The sequence below is a fragment of the Lampetra fluviatilis genome, chromosome 37 (genome assembly GCF_964198595.1).
Source record: "Lampetra fluviatilis chromosome 37, kcLamFluv1.1, whole genome shotgun sequence".
Classification (NCBI taxonomy): Eukaryota; Metazoa; Chordata; class Hyperoartia; order Petromyzontiformes; family Petromyzontidae; genus Lampetra; species Lampetra fluviatilis.
Window position 1 is genome coordinate 3,606,513 of NC_136311.1, and position 18,279 is coordinate 3,624,791.

The following is an 18,279-nucleotide window of genomic DNA, read 5'->3' on the forward strand; positions in this document are numbered from 1 at the left end:
TATTAAACCATCGCTGAATTCGCTCTCTCGCTCGCTCACCCCAAGCTGCCCGTCTCGCAGGGGGGAGGGAGCCGTGGCCAGGACGGCGCTTTGATGCGATGAACCTTGGAACCCGGAGGTCAGCAAGCGGCCTCCGTCACGCCGGCGTGATATAGTGCCACGTGGCGCAGAGGAATCAATCCACCATTCGCTCCGCTCATAAGGCACCCGCCGTTTCACGCGGGGCCCTCTCGACAATCCATCGTTCGCCTGTGGTGGCAGCGGCGGTGGAGAAAATGAATTACTCAGCAGCGCCGGACTCGATCGCTCTACCCGCGGGGAAACGCTGAGCTCATGCAACGCCTGATGATGATGATGGTGGTGACGATGATGTTGAATGGAGGAACAGCAGCAACGTTTTACAGGATGATGTGAAGATCTGCTTCGGGTTTTTTCGGGTTGCACCCTGTTTTGTCGGACAATTCTATCCAGTTCTTGAAGAAGCTCGCAGCGCGTGAAGCGAAACGTTGGACCTTGCATCGAACAACACGTGACGCGGCCCGGGGAGCTACAACGCACGGCCATGAAAACCTACGCAGTCCGGAGCAAGAGGTGAGCGTTTTTATCTCGTCAAGACCATAGGTGGGATGCGGAGTGCATTTTAGAGACGTGCGCACCGGATTCGAACCGTGAACATCTGCAACAAGCGGCGAAACGCGCCACGTCGCTGCCCAAGCAGAAAAAAAGGTGCGGCAGAGCAACGGGAAGAGGCGGAGGCTGCCGCCCCACAACGCAGCGGTGCGACGCTGTAAGCGATTTGCTTGCTGTGCACGGTGCAGGCACGTGCACGCAATGGCACACGTGACGTTGTGTGCACGTGCCATTGAGGGGAAGACGCACTCGTTATTATAACGGAAAAACGAGGATGCTAGCGATGTTATGAGCACCCCTTTGCTGTCGTAGAATAGAAATGATGTTAAATGTGCATTGTGGGACGTATGGAAAAGAGTGTAGGATGGTGGTGATTATTATTAATATAATTTGCTGTCGTAGAATAGAAATGATATTCACGTTGTGAAGTGCGCGAGATGGAAGGACTGATAATATAATGATACAATTAATATACATTCAGCGTCGGCGGATAGAAATGATATTACATCTCTTGTAGGGTGGGGGCTGGGAGAGGGGGTGCGGGATTATGAAGGGGGTGATTACGCAACACTGTCTGGTGGGATCGCTCGGTGGAGCGAGGGCGAGGACTTGCGCCACGGCGAGGCCGCCGGCGTGGGGGTCGTGGGGGTCGTGGGGGTTGTGGGGGTCGTGGGGGTCGTGGGGGTCGTGGGGGTCGTGGGGGTTGTGGGGGTCGCCGCCCGCGCGGTGCCCGCCCGCGTGTGTCGGGGAATAATTCGGAGCGGCAAACATTTAAATTTTGACTTAAAGCTTTCGTGACTGCAGGAATTCACATTCTTGGGTCTTTCGGTAAAGTCACGTAGATAGGTTTAAAGAAAATAAATAATTTTTTTGTTATTTTTGTTATTTTCCTTGAACCTTTCTACGTGACTTTACCGAAAGACCCAAGACTATGAATGGGTTTTTTGCTTTAATTTTTAATTTTATTAAATTTGGTTTTTATTTTCTATCTACGTGACTTTACCGAAAGAACCGAAGAATACGGCAAACATTTTGTGCGTGTCTCCAGCTACAGCGAGGATAGAGGCGCAGCCGCCGCACTGCCTCGCTCGCGCCAGTGCCGCCAGAGCGGCCTTTCCACCACGCAGCTCTGGTGGAGGGTGGCATGTTGACCGACATCTTCCCCGCCGGCAGCTCGAGGTGTTGGAATGTGTGGGAAGTGCCCCACGCTTTACCCCCCCCCCCCCACTGCACACGGCCTGCCGATCGACGAACTGTGGAGGCGGGGGTGGGCGGTTAAAAAAGAAACACCACGGCCGCGTCCCTCCCTGGCTTGAGAACCAGGGATTGATATCAGCCAAGTTTGTCCAGGTCATGACCTGAAAACGATTTCCACACCCGGCATACCACGTCCGGTGTACCTTTCGCCTTGGCTATGGCTACTCGTCACATTGCCACCGTCCTGGAAAATACTGAGAAATGAAACGCCGTCCGATGAACGATGTACGGTTACGGGAAAATATTCGGGGCTATGCGATTTCATCGTGGCAGACTACTCGGAGAGATGATCTGGCCAGAGACATGTTTCACATGAGCAGGAGTGGAGGAGGGGGGGTGTTTATGAATACCGGGTGTTTATGAATACCGGGTGTTTATGAATACCGGGTGTTTATGAATACCGGGTGTTTCTGAATACCGAACCTCAAACTGATATACATGCGCATAAAAAAATACAAAGACCCCCCGTATAGCCTTAACAGACTTGTTGGGGCAAGTGCTGTTAGCGAGCAGCACCTATGAAGACCTGAACGGTACACGAGGGGGTGGGTGGCCAGCACCACGCCCGACCGCCTTTGTCTCCCTAGTGGCGATGTTTACTATACACCGCACCAGGTACTCATTGAGGCTGAGTCGACCTAGGGGACGCCCAGGACCGGCTCGAATAATCGTCACCGGTGTTGGCCGTGAGCGGGAATCGAACTCATAGCGCAGCGCGCTCACCGCTACGCTACCGCTCCCCACATAAACAAAGACATGAACACGAACACACACAAACCCACCACACATGCGCGCAGATACAACAACGCATGACATTATACGCACTGTAGATGCGACTAAATATAGAAGTACTGCGTCCCCCCCCTACGGGAGAGACTGAACAAGCTCGCGAAGCCAGTCCATTGAGGGAGCCTCCATCGTAACAGAGGTGGGGAGGGGGTGGTGGTGGTGGGGGGGGGGATTTGACTGCGCAAGGCGGCAGCGGCGTCGTGCGCGGTGCAAACGCTCTCGGTGGCCAGCGTCGTCCAAACGCTACCCGCATGCGGCCCAGTGGTATCGGTGAGCTGTGCGGTTGAGTCTAGTTACTGACGTTGGTGGGCGGTGTGGTGAGTTGAGTGCTGGTTTTGGTGAGCAGTGCTCTGAGTTTAGTACACGGACAGACAAACACACCATTGGAACCTCCTTTGCCAGTAGCAAAATATGATAATTGGATTTTTTACCCTTTTATCTGGCAACAAAACTGACACCTTTTTTTTTACAAGGAGTCATGTTTGCATTGACCACAATACCTGCGGTCGGAATGCAAACAATAAACACAACTCTGATAATGTATGCACTGTCCTTGAAATTGATTGGTCCACACCCGAGACGGCTTTTCTTAGAGCCTAGTCTTGTTGGACCAGATGACGCCAAAAGGCGCACAACTCAAAGACAATGCACCATCAGAGTACGAGAGCTCGGGGTAAGCAAACACAGTCAGTCACTTCCATTTCATTCCGCCAGGAGGTTGCGTACACACAGTCTACGAGACTGATTCTCAATCGCTAAAACGGACCGTTATAAAAGCACGCGCTTTCTTATTTCGCTCACATTTAACAACATCGACAACAAACAACCCCAAGATACTCGCGCGTTCTAAATACGAGAGCCATTTCCAGCCGTTGATAATGAGGAGTACAACCACGCCTAATCCACTACCCCGACACGCGTGCTCGCAAATTACCCACCCCAGCGGGAGCGGGGCTACGAAATACACCGCGGCAAAACAAAATCACGGGAAATCTGTTCTTGAAACGAAGCCAGCCTTGACGCTCCCCCACCACCACCATCCACAATTTAAATTCGGCAGCGCGGCGTGACAGCTTTTACAACTGCGTGCGGAACAGTTCTCGCACTAATAACGCTGCTCTACAGCCAAAATGCTTCCGAAATAAATGTCGTCCAACTTTGCTAATTCTGGGTCACTGATAATGAAAATTATGCTTAGAGTTGTTGATTGGCTCTAGATTTCAAGATATGCTACTGGGTCATTATATAGGACCCTTGACTTGGGAATGGCAGAGGATAAGTGAGTTATAAAGGGAAGGGATCTCAATTTAAACCAGAAATTACACAAATACATCTTTGACTGGATCTATGAATACATGTATGGCTCGGTTTGGACAGTACTTGCTTTTTGGGAAAAACAATGAATTATGCAATCTGAACCTGGTATTGCGTCATACATGATATGAATTATTATAATAATCCAAATGTATAAGGCGCATTGAATCCTAGGATCCCAATGCGCCAATGCGTGAAACAAAAACAGAAGCAGGGGGCAACCGACCAAACGAAAGAGAGGGACGGCCCATTTTAAAGTGATGGCTTTTCAAAGCAGACTTGAATATATCTACCGACTGTTTCCCCGGTTTCAAGTGGCAAGGCGTTCAATCGTGCTCGCTTCAATAACAAAAAACAACGCAAAACGCTAGAAACGAAATCAGCGGCGCAACGTGTTGGTCAGGTGCAAGGGGTGCGCAGCAATCACCGTGGGGTAGTGCCGTCGTGCGCCGCCTGGAGACTTGGTCTCGGATTGCTCGCGCCCCCCCCCCCCTCTTTACCCGGTGCCCGTGTTCGGTAGCAGGGCGACCCACGCAGAGCCCTGCACACGGCCATCCCAATGCGTCTCCCAGCAGGAGGTCGCCACCACCACCCCCCCCCCGGCTACTGCTGGGTCTCTAATGAGCGTGATTTCAATGCGCCTCCAGAACGCGGCACAAACCGAGAACGGCGGTAATTAAGGGACGCACCGGCTTACACCAGCGCCATCGGGGGGGGGGGGGGAGCTGTGCACCTCCTGCGTGGAGTCCAGCCACGTCGACGGCTATTCGAACGCAACTCTCGGAGAGAGAGAGGAAGGGGCCGAGCGGGCGGGGGGGGGGAGCGGCTGATTGTATGACTTGCAGCGTGGAAGAGCGATCATTTTGTGCAATTCGCCATCTGCCACCCATTAATACGGCACCACCGAGGCGAGAAGCGGCACAACTGTTTGTCTTTTTTTTTACTTAGAGCAGCCCGATCGGCACGCGGCCACTGCACGGCCAAGGGCCCCCCGCTCGCCGCCGTCACCAATCACCGTCGAGAGGGCCCCGACGCGAGATGCGGTGGCCCCTGCCCGGCACGGCTGCGCCGCGCGCGGTGGTTAAAGAGACGCGCCGAGGATGATTTGGCATGCAGGCCGCGTGATTAATTATTCGCGGCAGGGAGAGAGCTGGGACTTTCCGCGAGGATAAGAAGAACAATTAGGCGAGCGGCAAGCGCCGCGATTGCTAATAGCGCGCGCTGCACGCACGCCTCTTTGCTAACGCTGCACGGCAGTGCCGTACAGCTCTCAGATGTACTTCACGGGTCGTACCCACTGAGTGTTTGTTTCGGCATTGGATACGACGTTTCGCTCCACGTACTGGGTGAGAGCGTTTCCCCTTGCAGCTCGATCAGATAGCTTTGGGCCAAGCGGTGTTTGTTGAGCACCGCTCGTGCACTGCGCGATGTGATAGCAGGATGGTGTGGCCGGCCATTGTTAGCCAGCGTTTGTCTCCCTAGCAGAGCTGTTGGCACACCTTCACTATGAGCTCCAACTGAACTGTTTTCGGCCGAGTCAACCTAGAGAAGGCCCACTACCACTGCTGAACACGAAATGAAGCTTAATTCTAGAGCGATGGTTCCCAACCTTTCTGGACCCACGGTCCATTGCCAACCCTAAAAAAAATACCAATTTTCTTGCACAGCGCGTACCACACAGGATCCATGCATTCACAAATACAAAGATCCCCCTTATAGCCTTAACAGGCTGTTGGTGCAAGTGCTTTTAGCGACAGCCTATGAAGGCCGCCACGGCACACGAGGGGGTAGGTGGCGAACACCACGCCCGGCCGCCTTTGTCTCCCGAGTGGCGATGTATTTACACATCGCACCATGTACTCATTCGAGGCTGAGTCGATCTAAGGGAGCCCTAGGGATCGGTTCGGATAATCATCACCGGTGTTAGTGTCCGTGAGCAGGAATCGAACTCGCAGCGCGCCAACCGCTTCGCCCCCCACCCCACTCAGCATGGGTTCGCGCATCAGCGCGTGCCCTCCGCCGGGGGTGTTCGCACGCAAAGACACAGGAGCGAGCGCCCTGCTCTCCAGCAGCTGCGGCTCATGCAACCTTCAAGGTGGGAGAGCAGCGCGCGTGGCGAGCGAGTGGAGCGAGCAACGGGGCGCGTGCGTCCGCACGAGTGCGCCCGGGTGCGCGTTTGCGCGCGCATTCGTAAAGTGTAACAACAACAGCAAAAAACGCGAGGAAAGAGAGGATAAATACATATCGTCGATCACACAGATGGCAGAGCGCATGAGCTCGGAGGCACCAAAGTCTGCAAAGAGTTGCTCGGAGGCGCAGTGGAGTCGGGAGGCGCCCTGCCTGCCTGGCGCGGTCACGTGCTGCGAGCACGCGGTGTCACGTGCTGCGAGCACGCGGTGTCACGTGCTGCGAGCACGCGGTGTCACTCGCTCGGGGCTCGCGTGACACCGGTGGAAAATTATCGGCCTCAGCACCGCGCCTACATCGTGCACACAGCAAATTAAAATACAATGGGGTTTTACGATTGTTAAAAAGTCTGCAGTAATTGTTTTGTTGTTGCTCAAATGAGAATTGAGGCGATCCTCAAACTCCCTATTATAGTCCTGAGCCAGTGCTGGGAACTCCACATTCATATGGCTGAGTCTACCCTATGGCGATTGCTTCTTACATTTGCAAGATATGCTGTTCCTTCGCTGATTATTGCCTTATACCCAGAGCAAAATATATCACTCAATATGTTCCAGGTTGGCTCGGTGGCCCGTGACAATAGCCATGGCCATAGTGAGAAGTATACTGAACGTGGTGTGCCGGGTGCATACATATTTTGCGAGTCATCGAAACGCACAGACCCAGCTGACAATATTCAGGCCTCTTTCTTCCTCGACTCGTCTTTAGCTTGTTTAGACGACTCAATTACGCGCACATTTTCCCCATTGTAAAAATGTTTCAACCGATCATCATCTGCCACGAGCAATCCACTGCTGGATGTGTGCATCCTCAAGCTATCGCTATCTATAACTGCTCCTCCAACGTAACAAGCCATTTCGCACCTGCAGGTGTTCATCCATGGAATTGGCCAATGGATCAGAGCCCTCCTCGTAAATACTCTTGAGACCCAGTGAGGCCATTCCTGGGTGTAAATAATTGACATCACACGCACACAAAGACAAAACGTAATATTTTCGTGCGGAGTGCACACGTGACGCTCGCGCAATGTCTCCGCCTTGGCGGACTACCTTCACCAACCTCGACGTTCAAACGGACGCAAGCGCGACAATAGCAACGGGCCGCAGAACTACCGCCGTTCAAAGTCCGTATCGCGGCATTACGCACGCCGAAATACAGCGCGCGTTCTCTTCTGCTCAGCCATTCCCTTGTGATCCCCGCACGACAGCGTGACCGTCTCGCGGCTCTTTAATTATTTATCGGCGAGGTCACGGATGAATCCACAGACGCAGCAGCGCCTGCCCTGGACGCCGGAGATACGGGCCCGCTCGCACGCCGCTGCCCGCTCTCGCGCATTTGCACATCAAAGGCCGCCGCCCGCCGCGGCCTTCCGAGTTTCCGTGTCGAGGTCCGACCCGTGGGTCGGTCTTATCTCTGTAGTTTCAGAGGAGCACATTTGACAGGTCGAGTTCTGCACAAAAGCTTAGAGTTAGCTAAGTACCCGTGTTTGTGGGATTAATGGCTCTAACGTGTACAGTGTCTGCATTTATTTCTCGTTTTAAGCCGGGCACAAAGAGTATCCGCGCAATACGGCGTCAGAGCGAGCGAGCGAGCGGTGGTCGTCACGCACCGCTGCAGACACTGCCTGCATTTGTTGCTTTCGCAGCGAATTGAAGAGGAAGGAAGAGCCGTGGCTTCTCTCCGCCCTGGCCACAGTAGGGACCACTCTCAACCGGCGTCCGGCAGAAGGTGTGGATATTTCCTCCGCAAATTGGAAGATCAAGGTCTCACCAAATCGCGAATGCGGCGAGGTGCAAGCCATCAGACGTACATCACTGATGACCGCCCAATACGTCATGCATGTTCTGGTGGAACAAGTGGACTAAGCCACTCAACTACCACCACGAATTACATGAAATGGCTGACAACATTAAACATTACAATTGTAGCCCTGCTGAATATTTCAAACGCCAAACGAAAGATATATGGGGGGGGGGTGGGAGGAGGAGTACACGTACAAGATTATTACGCGGTTCCAGGGGTGAGGTTTTCAAGACCCGTGCAATCCATAATGCATATTTGCTCACGACCAACATCAGTGGTGAGTGATATCTGAACCGGTCCTAGGCGAACACCCCTTCGCCAAACGCACTCCGACTTGCATGGTGACGCACGGTCAAACGTACGTATGTATTTGTACTGTCCATTGAACTTCTTTCACACCGTACGTAGTAGCCAACCGTGCTAATCGGAGGTGCAAACAACCCCCTACGCTCGAAGCAGAGTGGGAAGGATCTCATCCAGTCGTGGATTGACAAAGGGTAATACAATATTGTTGTTGGTTAATCATCTCAATGAGCAACGCCAACATAAATACAACGCACAATGTCACATTGCTAATGGGATACTGTAATTCCAAACAAGTTTCGTTCGCTGCAAAGTTACCAATGGCCCTCGTCTAGATCCTGTGTGATTCCGTGCCAGTGGGGGTCAACAGGTGGGGCCTGTTGAGTTCAGAGGGGATCAGGTGGGGTTAGATAAAAGTCAGTGGCATAGCAAACGAGTGTGCAGGCGGTGCAACTGCACTGGGGCCCCAAGGTCCGGTGGGGCCCATGTGGCAGTCGATAACGAGTGGGGGGGGGGGGGGAGTTGGCAGACAGGGCCTCCTCCTCACTTTATAGCTTGCACCAAGGGCCCACGCGACCATGGGCACGCCACTGGGTTGTTATTCGCTGCCGAGGTGCAGTAGCAGTGGCCTCACCTCCGTCACTGCCCGTCGATGTGGGCTCCCGCTCGAAAGGCTGCGCTCATTAAAGCAGTCGCAGCGTCACCGACAACAGTCGTCGAGTGCCACTCGGGTCGCCTCCCAAATTATCCGCGGTTCGTCTGGAAGGTCAGTGAGGTCAAGGGCGGAGGTGAAGATGTCTCGCCACCCCGGCGACAGACCTGAAACGGCGGCGGGGCTGTCGTGTGCGCCTTTGCCTTTCATCGCTCTCCGTTCGGCCGCAGAAGAGATGCGTCGCGCAGGAGATGGTGGCTTTGCGCTCCGCACTATAATGAGATGTCGTCGCCGTTTCCAATAACAGCAACAACGCACGTCGGCTGGCGCCGTTCCCTTGGCGTTCGCGACTGTGCACACGTGTGATGCAATACAAGAGCTGGGGCTCGTGATGATTTCGTTTTTAATTGGCAGGCCTTTGTTATTCATGCCAATGTTATAATTAGCGATATAGGGTTACTGGTAACATGAACCTAGAATTATTTTTTTTTATTTACAAACGGGACGGGAAGCGTACTTCTTGGACTAATTTGAAATGACTCCAAATAAGTAACCGTGCTCTGTTCCCAAATGGGCTTCACAGCTGTGCAGATACAGTATTGTTCACAATGAGCAAACTATGATGGTCCAAAAACCACGAGCATATGTTTCTAAAGTGCATATGCGTATTCAGTCGTACAACATTTTGTTCACGAGACATCCTGTCCCGAAGTGGTACGTCCATTAATTTGCCCTCGTGTTCGGAGTTGACCATTTTTTGAAAAGGCCGGAGTGTTGATATCAACAATGCCTCTTTCGTTCGCGGCAAACTTTAAATGCACAGTATTGCACGAACGGCATCCCGGCGATATCTCCTCTCAGCACTGTGCTTCCTCAGTAGCGGCTACGGCAGTCAGAACAGTTGTGTTCACACGAGCAAGTTAATGACACAGATACCTCCTTATCTGCTCGCCGATAACGCGGATAAGACGCCCTCTTCTACACCAGTGGATTTCAACGTCTCCATCCCAGAGCCTTCCTCTCTTGCTCCCATCCTTCACCACAGCTTGGACAGACTGTTGGGCCCAGTGCTGTTATTGAACACCGACGAAGGCCAGCATGGCACACAAGGGGGTGGGTGGCCAGCACCACGCCCGGTCGCCTTTGTCTCCCTAGTGGCGATCTGTACACATCGTACTCGGTACGCATTGAGGGTGAGTCGACCTAGGAGCGGGACAAATAACCATCACTGGTGTTGGTTGTGAGCCGGATTAGAACTCTGGTCGCCGGGTTCGTAGCGAAGTGCGCTAACTGCCACACTACCACTCCCCTATTCTCCACGTTCTTCACTATGAACCTCACAGGCACATCCTCTCCCTTTAAACCCTCCGTGCCCCCCTCCTCTTTATTCCAAACACTCAAAGCTGAACTGTGTGTCCAACTGTAGCCAAATGCACGGGAACACGTTGTTCTGGGCAGTCAGCTTTTCGGCTCAATTTCCACATCAATAGGAATAAAAGGCCAGACATTCTTCGAAGGTAGCGGCGGAACCATCTGCCCCGTCCTTGCCCTGCCAACGCTCCGGATCTCGCTACCCCGCGGTTAAGAGGCACCGCTCTCCGTTGCCTACCGATGATGCAGATAACCCCCCCAAAAAAACATATCACGAGTGCAGTGGTAGCAGATCTGAGTGACCTGATAACTGATGACATGGATGCTGACCAACAATGGCAGGGACGTGACACTCCTACCAGCTCGCCGATAACAGTCGTGCGACGCCTTGCCTAACCGATAACGGAAACCGAGTGGCGAGCGGTGCTGAAACCTTATCTCTTGTTGACCACCGCGGGTGGGACAGAGCGGTGTGGACGTGACACGAGCGTGCGTGCGTGCGCGCGCCTCGGTAGGGGAGCGGCGGTGAAGCGCTGAGCGCACCACGCTACGAACCAGACGGCCACAGCCAACATCAGCGGTGGTTATATCTGAACCAATCCTGGTCCTCCCTGAGGTCGATTCATTCTTAAATGAAGTACCTGGGAGCGGGGTGTAATCATCAGCACCGGGGAGACAAATGCGGCCTTGCCGGCCTCCGTTGATGCTCATGAGCAGCACCAGCCCAAACAGCCTGTACGGCTACGCGGGGGATCGGTGTCTTTGTCTGATGCACTTTTTGGGGCCGACGTCCATTAAAAAACCACGCCGCTAACTACACATCCAGCAGAGACACCGCACTCCTGAATTGTAAATTAACAGCCGGGATGAGCTTACACCTTAACATTCTCCACTCGGCCGCAGCGTGAAAAGCCGCGCACACAATGCCCGCCAGTTGCTCGAGACGACGTCATTTTTTTTTCCTAGCCAGCAGCCAACTTACTCAGTTAAATAAAGAGCCAAATATGATATACGAGATGTGCCAACGGCCCGATGAAGTCCATCAATAATTTACCGTGGAGCAGAGTGGCGCCGATGCCACGCAAAGGATAGCTCTCTTTTAATTTCCCTAAAAGAGACCTCGAGCAGAAGGCTGACCGGCAACCACTAACAAGATGGGTTTCCCAGTTTAGAACGCGATAAAGCTTTTGCGACACCCTCTAACCCCGCGCCAGCACAGATTATCACGCGCATTCCCACTGCTACTGAACCATTAGCTGCAACGCATCGACAGGGAAGCACTCTTGGAGCTGGCCGGACGGCTCAGTAAATTCCTCAGCACTGAGAGGGCACTGCCAAGACCCTGAATTCTAAGCCGGGTTTCGGCCGCCTGCGATGACACCGGCTTCTCCGCCGTTGTGAGTCTGATGGTCCTCCCTTCTGGTCACCGACGACGGCACGAAATTTAAATATACACATTGATTTAGCTCTACACCTAAAATTGCCTTATTCCAGCTTTGTGACTTTACATTTATCGGTTTGGGTGACATGCAACGGACATTCTTTGCAGAGCGTGGGCGTCGGCCTGGGATAAAGAGGCCTGCTGAGGTGACTCCTGAAAGACAGCAACCTTCTCTGGCACAGGGTGATACATTGCTAGCTGTAGAGATGCAAATAGATATTTTTTCTCATCTCACGACACGAGGTTGATAGCGAAGTTGAAATATAAATGGGAGTGGGGAAATAAATATATTCGTTCGGGGGGCGGGGGGGGGGCGGGGAGTGGGTGAATTTCACATTTTATAAATATCGCACTAAGTGCAAAGAAACAACTTCAACGGAGAGTTGGGGCCTGTGGATCTCTGTGAAGCCATCGGTGACTCCGACCATGAAGGGGCGCGAATCCCTAAAAGGACTGCGTCAGATGCAGCGGCGGCACCATTAGGGAGACTCGGCACAAACCCTCAACCCTCGCGCCGTCCTTCTCGACTTGTGACCGCGACAATGACGTAAATGGGACGCACGACTTACACAGGTCCGCCAAGCCGTCGTGGCGAAAGTCGCAGCAGAGGTCACCGCAGCAGGAAGGCTCCCTCCGGTCCTGAAGCAGAACCGCTGCGGCGTGGACGCAGCAGCCTCTCCACGGCGTGCGTGCGTCACGTCCCCCGTGTCACGAGGCCCAAAGTGTCAGTGGGGCTGTAGGCAGGTCGAGCCCCCACCCCCCCGCTCCCCTCCTTGCTGAAGGGTCAACCCTAACCAACCTTATAAACTCTTATAAGGGGCCTTCCATAAATGACGTCACGCAATTTTGAATGAATTTTGACCTCCCCCCTCGTCACACGGCGTCACAAATAGTCAGGACCCCCCCCCTCAAATATGACGTCACAAAGCTCTGTCCCCCCCTCCTCAAAATAAAACATTCTTCAAATCGCTTTAAACTATTGTCATTGTAGTGCGTATTTAATGTGGCGCTGCACTCTGATGTTGTAGGAGAAAACATTTATTAAAACGTCTATTTAATTAAGAAGAACGTATTGTACTCTTTGGGTTTATCGGTAAAGTCACGTAGGTAAAAAAATAAATTAATTAAAAATGACCACCGAAAAAAACAGACTATGGATCCTTGCAGTCACGAAAACTTCTAATCTAGAATTAGAACGTGTTGTCTATATTTATTTAAAGTTGCGCATTTTGATGTGACGTCACATTTCTCAAACCCCCCCCCCCTCGTCACACATCGTCACAAATGTCTGACCCCACCCCCCCCCTAGGTGCGTGACGTCATTTATGGACGGCCCCTAAAACAAAAAAAGCACAATAAATCGATGGGCGTCTCAGCCTTTTCTTGTGTACCGAGGGAGGAGGTGACAGCCAGAGCAGAGTGCACGGTCGACAGCGGCAGATTACATCGTTACTCGTTCTGTTTCGCGTTTAATATTTGTTTAAAGTTTCATACTGAATGTCATGCCCTGCGTGAGTGGATGTCTGACCCCTCCCCCACCCACCCCCGCCTTTGAAACAAGGTCGCCCTGCAGGGGTCGCGTGTCATTACACGAAGCCTCGCTCAGGCCGCGTGCACCGCACCACCCGCAGCTCGTCGTCGCAAAACACAGGGAGGGCTCCGTCGATCGATCGCATGTACGCTTCGGCTTACCATTCAAGATACCGTATACATCTGTACACATGTACATTGTGATACGGGACAATACTGCATCACGTATCGTACTGCCAATAGTTCTTGTAACGAGCTCCGTCGTAACATCATGGATGATTTTCCAACCGAGATCAATACATTACACCAACAAAAAGAGCGTGTGATATACGGTAAGCTTGACCTGTCATAACCTTTGCACCTTTTTTGTTTACATGTGACACGTGTATACAATGTGCTTTGTTGTTTGCCGTCGGACTAAATGGTCCATTGTGGATGTAATCAATGAACGAACTCATCGCCCGTTGCTGAAGAGCGTTGTGGGTGCAGGGAAGAGGGCCCCCTCAACCCCAAAAATCCCCTCCAAAAGTCCACGCCACCGACGAGCCAAACCCAGGCTCTGCTCAGATCCGAGCGGGGAGGCCGGATTCCGGCCTTGGGTGGTTTGTTTTCTTCTTCTTGGTTCTTTCGGTAAAGTCACGTAGAATGGAAATAGTAAAATAATAAAAAAAAAACATAATAAAATAATTCTCACGACGTTTCGGCCACAACGCAAGCAGCCGTCCTCAGGTGAAGAACAGGTCTGTCAATGACTTTACCGAAAGAACCAAGAAGATGAATCCCTGCAGTCACGAAAGAAGCTTTAAATCGTGGTTTGTTTTTTCTTGCCACACTCTCCTCCTCCTGTTGACGCTGCTGGTTAATTTTATTCACTTTCCAACAGGCTCGGAGGCTCGCCGTCCGATGACAACTGCTGACGGCACCGTCCCCGAAAAGCAGCCCGCGGGGCGTGAAGTGACGCCGCGGTTTGTTTGTAAAGGTCACCAAAAGAACCCAACCGCTTCTCGGGACCCGGCGTGGTCGCCACAGAATTCTCCCGAGCCCCACCAAAGCGATTACGGCTACACAATTAATACACACACTTCTAGTTTCGCCTAATTAGTTTACCCGTGTTAACATTTTTGACTACATTTTTTTTCTAATCCGGTGTTATTTTCACCTGCTGTACAAGTGTTATTGAATAAAAAAAACTGTTCCCTAGGTCATAATAACATTGTTAAATATTTAAGAATTTTATAGTGTTGCCATAAATCTACGCACGGCACGCACTGCATATAACATTGTGTTGGTGTCGTGTAAGGCGTCTACGGGGAATTCTCTGAATTGGAGGGCGAGCTGGTGGTGAGAGAGAGAGGGTGGTGAGCAGGTCGTGAGTAAGCGGTGGGAGGGTGAGTGGATGGTGAGGGAGTGGGTGGTGAGCAGGTGGTGAGCGAGCGGTGGGCGGGTGAGCGAGTGGTGGGCGGGTGAGCGAGTGGAGGGTGAGCGATCGAGCGGTGCTGTGGGTCTGCCGAGCCCGAACGCGCAATGCCGCGTTGCCACCAGCGCCACTCGCTGTCACTGCCGGGGAGACTTAGTCCAGTGCATCCACCAGGTTTGTACAGACGCCCATCGCAGTGTTCAGCACTCCTTGAAAATAAACAAAAATCTCGCAATACTCGTCATTAACACTGCCTTACAACAGAACACATTCCTGCGGAGGGAGCTGGTAGGAACGTTGGGTTGCTCGGTCAATGGCCAGGGTCAACAGCGGCGTGGTGTATTCCGCAAATATGCCCGAATGTGAGGGCGGGCACAAGCCGGCGTGAGTAGGTTAAACGTTGAGTTTTATAAGGGCACCACGGGGTGACCAGCCCCTCCCCACCCACCCAGCCCCTCCCCTCCCACCCCCCACCCAGCTCCACCCTCCCCACAAAGCCCCTCCCCACCCAGCCCCTCCCCACCCAGCCCCACCCTCCCCACCCAGCCCCTCCCCACCTAGCCCCTCCCCACCCTCCCCACCCAGCCCCTCCCCACCAGCCCCTCCCTGCACGACGGACACAATAATCCCCTGTGGGCTGGTGTAACCAGGAGGTTCCTACCAGTAAAACACATAGCAGGGCCCTGATTCAGAGATAGAGGGCAATGAGATTGACTGCTTTGTAGTTGGAGATCGTACTTCATGCCGTGGGGCTCAGACAGAATTGGGATTTGTGGCAAATGAACAGTTGTGAATTGACATCGAAAGGTTTCCCACGAGCAGACATTGAGCAGAGAACCAACCCTTAAAAGTAAATAAAAAAAATACCTACAACGTAAAATCATCAGATGTCACTGCTGCACTGCATCATGAGAAGGGGTACCGTGATGCAGAGACCATTATTACGCTCAATTAAAACAAAGAAACATATTCAAGTGAAAAGTTGGGCTTCGAAAGCGTGAAATACCCTAAAAAGCAATTCACGAAACATCATGCATAAGCATAGATTATATAATAACACTTTCCCGCGTGAGTTTGTCTGATAATATATGCATTGTCTTTGAAACTGATTGGTCCACACCAGACAGTTTTCTCACCTCGAGCTCGCATTACTCTGATAGTGCATTGTCTTTGAGCTGTACGCCTTTTGGCGTCCTCTGGTCTAACACCGTTTGAGACGAGGCTCAAAAAAAATCTGTCTCTGGTGTGGACAAATCAGTTTCAAGGACAATGCATATATTATCAGAGTATGTTTTTTGTTTGCATTCTAACCACAAGCATTGTGGTTAATGCAGACATGATTCCTTGTAAAAGGTTTCAGTTTGGTGTTTTAACATCTTAACACCTGTTTTGTTGCCAGAAAAAAGGGGAAAACCTATTATCATTCTTCAGAAAAATTTAATAACCGGTACGGAATATTTTCCCTGAACTGTCAGCGAAAATCACGTTGGCTCTGATTTGTGTCTCCAAGTTTTGGGCAACAATTTTATCAATTTTCCCGGTTTTCAATTATCGTCAGTCTCTAAGAGCAACGCAACTCTAGACTAAAGTTTAATTTATATTTGGTGATATTTACGAGTGTTTTGGCGCCTTCCCGTTACAGGTGGACGATGGACGGACACCACGAATGCAACACGCTTTCAGCCTCGGTTGGAAATCGTTAAAATCTGCGGCAGAAGTCACAAACGACAAACACGCCGCTCGTCCATCCCCCCACAGAGTTGCCTTACGAGGAAGTGCCGAGTTAGGGCTGCAAAGAAGGCCCAGGAAGCACTCTCGCGACATTACAGCGACGGCAGCTTGAGCTTTCAATTAGCTGGAATGGGCAGCAGGGCCGTCAACGTCGCGTCCAGAATCGTGCGAATGCAAGAGCCGATGGCGCAATGCCCCGCGCACTTCTACGTGCGACGTCCCGTATCCTTCGTCAAGCCCGGACGTCGTCCTGCAAAGGCAGTGCCTTCCACAAGCGGCGACAATTTGTCAGCGATGTTGCGTGACATTTAAGGTCGCGTTTCATTCTCAGCGGGGACACTTCCAGCGAAGCCAACACGCGGTCACAGCACCGACACTCCGCAGGTGCGGCTTGCCAAGTGGAAACGTCCTCCGTCATTTGCACGTGTGTGAGCGTACGTTTTGAAAAGTGTACAGGAGTGGTGGTGCGATGGTTAACGCGCTGCGCTGCGAACCGCACCATCGGTGTTTGATTCCTTACCATGGCCGATATCATTGGCGAATTACGGTGTAAGTGAATTAGTCCAGGGCATTCCCTAAGGCAACTCAGACTCGAATACGTCCCTGGTGCAGTGTGTATCCAGTACTCTTGGGGAGAGAAAACTAGCCCAGCCATAGCGCTGGCCACACCACCACTTTGTGCACCATTATTTCCTGAAGAGGTGCTCACTAACACCAATTGCTCTGAGAGAAAAGTAAAGTAGGCTACACAGTGCAACTTTGTGTGTGAGCATGCACGCACGTGTACGCACAGTGTGGTAGACGCAGAGCACATTCGGAGGGAGAAAAGAGTCGGTAGAGAATTAATTAATTGCAGGTGTACAATTCATGTGAAACGTGTCAAAAGCGGCAGATGACATACAACGGCCGTCTAAACATCGTGCCTGTGTGTGAGTATAATTTATACGGGGAGCGGTAGTGCAGTGGTTAGCGCACTGCAGCGCACTGCGTTATGAACCCAGCGACCCGAATTCAATTCCTGCTCGTGGCCAACATCAGTGGCGAATATTTAAACCCGGTCCTAGGCCACCACCCCTAGGTTGATGCGTAAAGATCGACACTGAGGAGAAGGTGGCCCAGCATGGTGTTGGCCACACCACCTCCCTCGCGTGACGTTTCCAGCCTGCACAGGCGCTCACAAACGGCACTCGCCACAACAGTCTGTTAAAGGCTACACGGGGGATCTTTGTAGGATACATGAGCCACGCAACTGCTGCAGGAAGAGGCCTAATAATGTCCGGTCGTGTTCTGCGCGTGCGGGCGTATGCAGTAGAGTACGGCGCGTGTCTGCGGTGTGCGGACAACAGGGCCCACTTTAATTCTGGACGCGTTCTCGGTCGGACAGCTGTGGAAGCACTCGGCTGCAGGGCAAAGGAGTTGCATAACAACGGCGGGCATTTGGTATTATTTATAGAAATACCTTAATGAGCTTTCATTTCTTTACAGCCCCATTAAACAGGATAATGTGATTGGCCTGGGTGGCTGGTGAAACTGTCACCCGACTCGATGCAGGCAGAGTGGACATTCGAAACGCTCGCACGATTCCAGCCGCGATGGCAGCGTCAGTTTATCCGCAGCGCGTTTAACTTATCCAGAATGATCTCACCGAGCCTCACGATCCATTTTCAAGAGAATCCTGCATTGGGATGTTTGGTCACTTTAAGATGTTTTCTTGTTCATGTTTTTGTTTGTTGCGGTTGCACCCGATTCAAGAGCCGAATGGCTCACAGGGCTATACCTAATCAATGAAACCGAAAACTGGTAAATTTCTCAACAAGCAGTTTGAAAGTTGGTGGAAAACCAGGGTATGGTATC

General features: G+C 52.2%; 2 long non-coding RNA genes across 2 annotated transcripts in view; one reads left to right on the forward strand and one right to left on the reverse strand.

Moving 5' to 3' along the window:
* Window positions 1-18,279, reverse strand: part of LOC144945251 (uncharacterized) — a 57,736-nt gene that overhangs the window by 18,483 nt on the left and 20,974 nt on the right. The gene's annotated exons all lie outside the window — the stretch shown is intronic.
* Window positions 165-16,360, forward strand: LOC144945406 (uncharacterized). The gene is made up of 3 exons (XR_013639654.1): window positions 165-591; window positions 14,161-14,256; window positions 16,337-16,360. It is a non-coding gene; the product is annotated as an uncharacterized LOC144945406 (long non-coding RNA).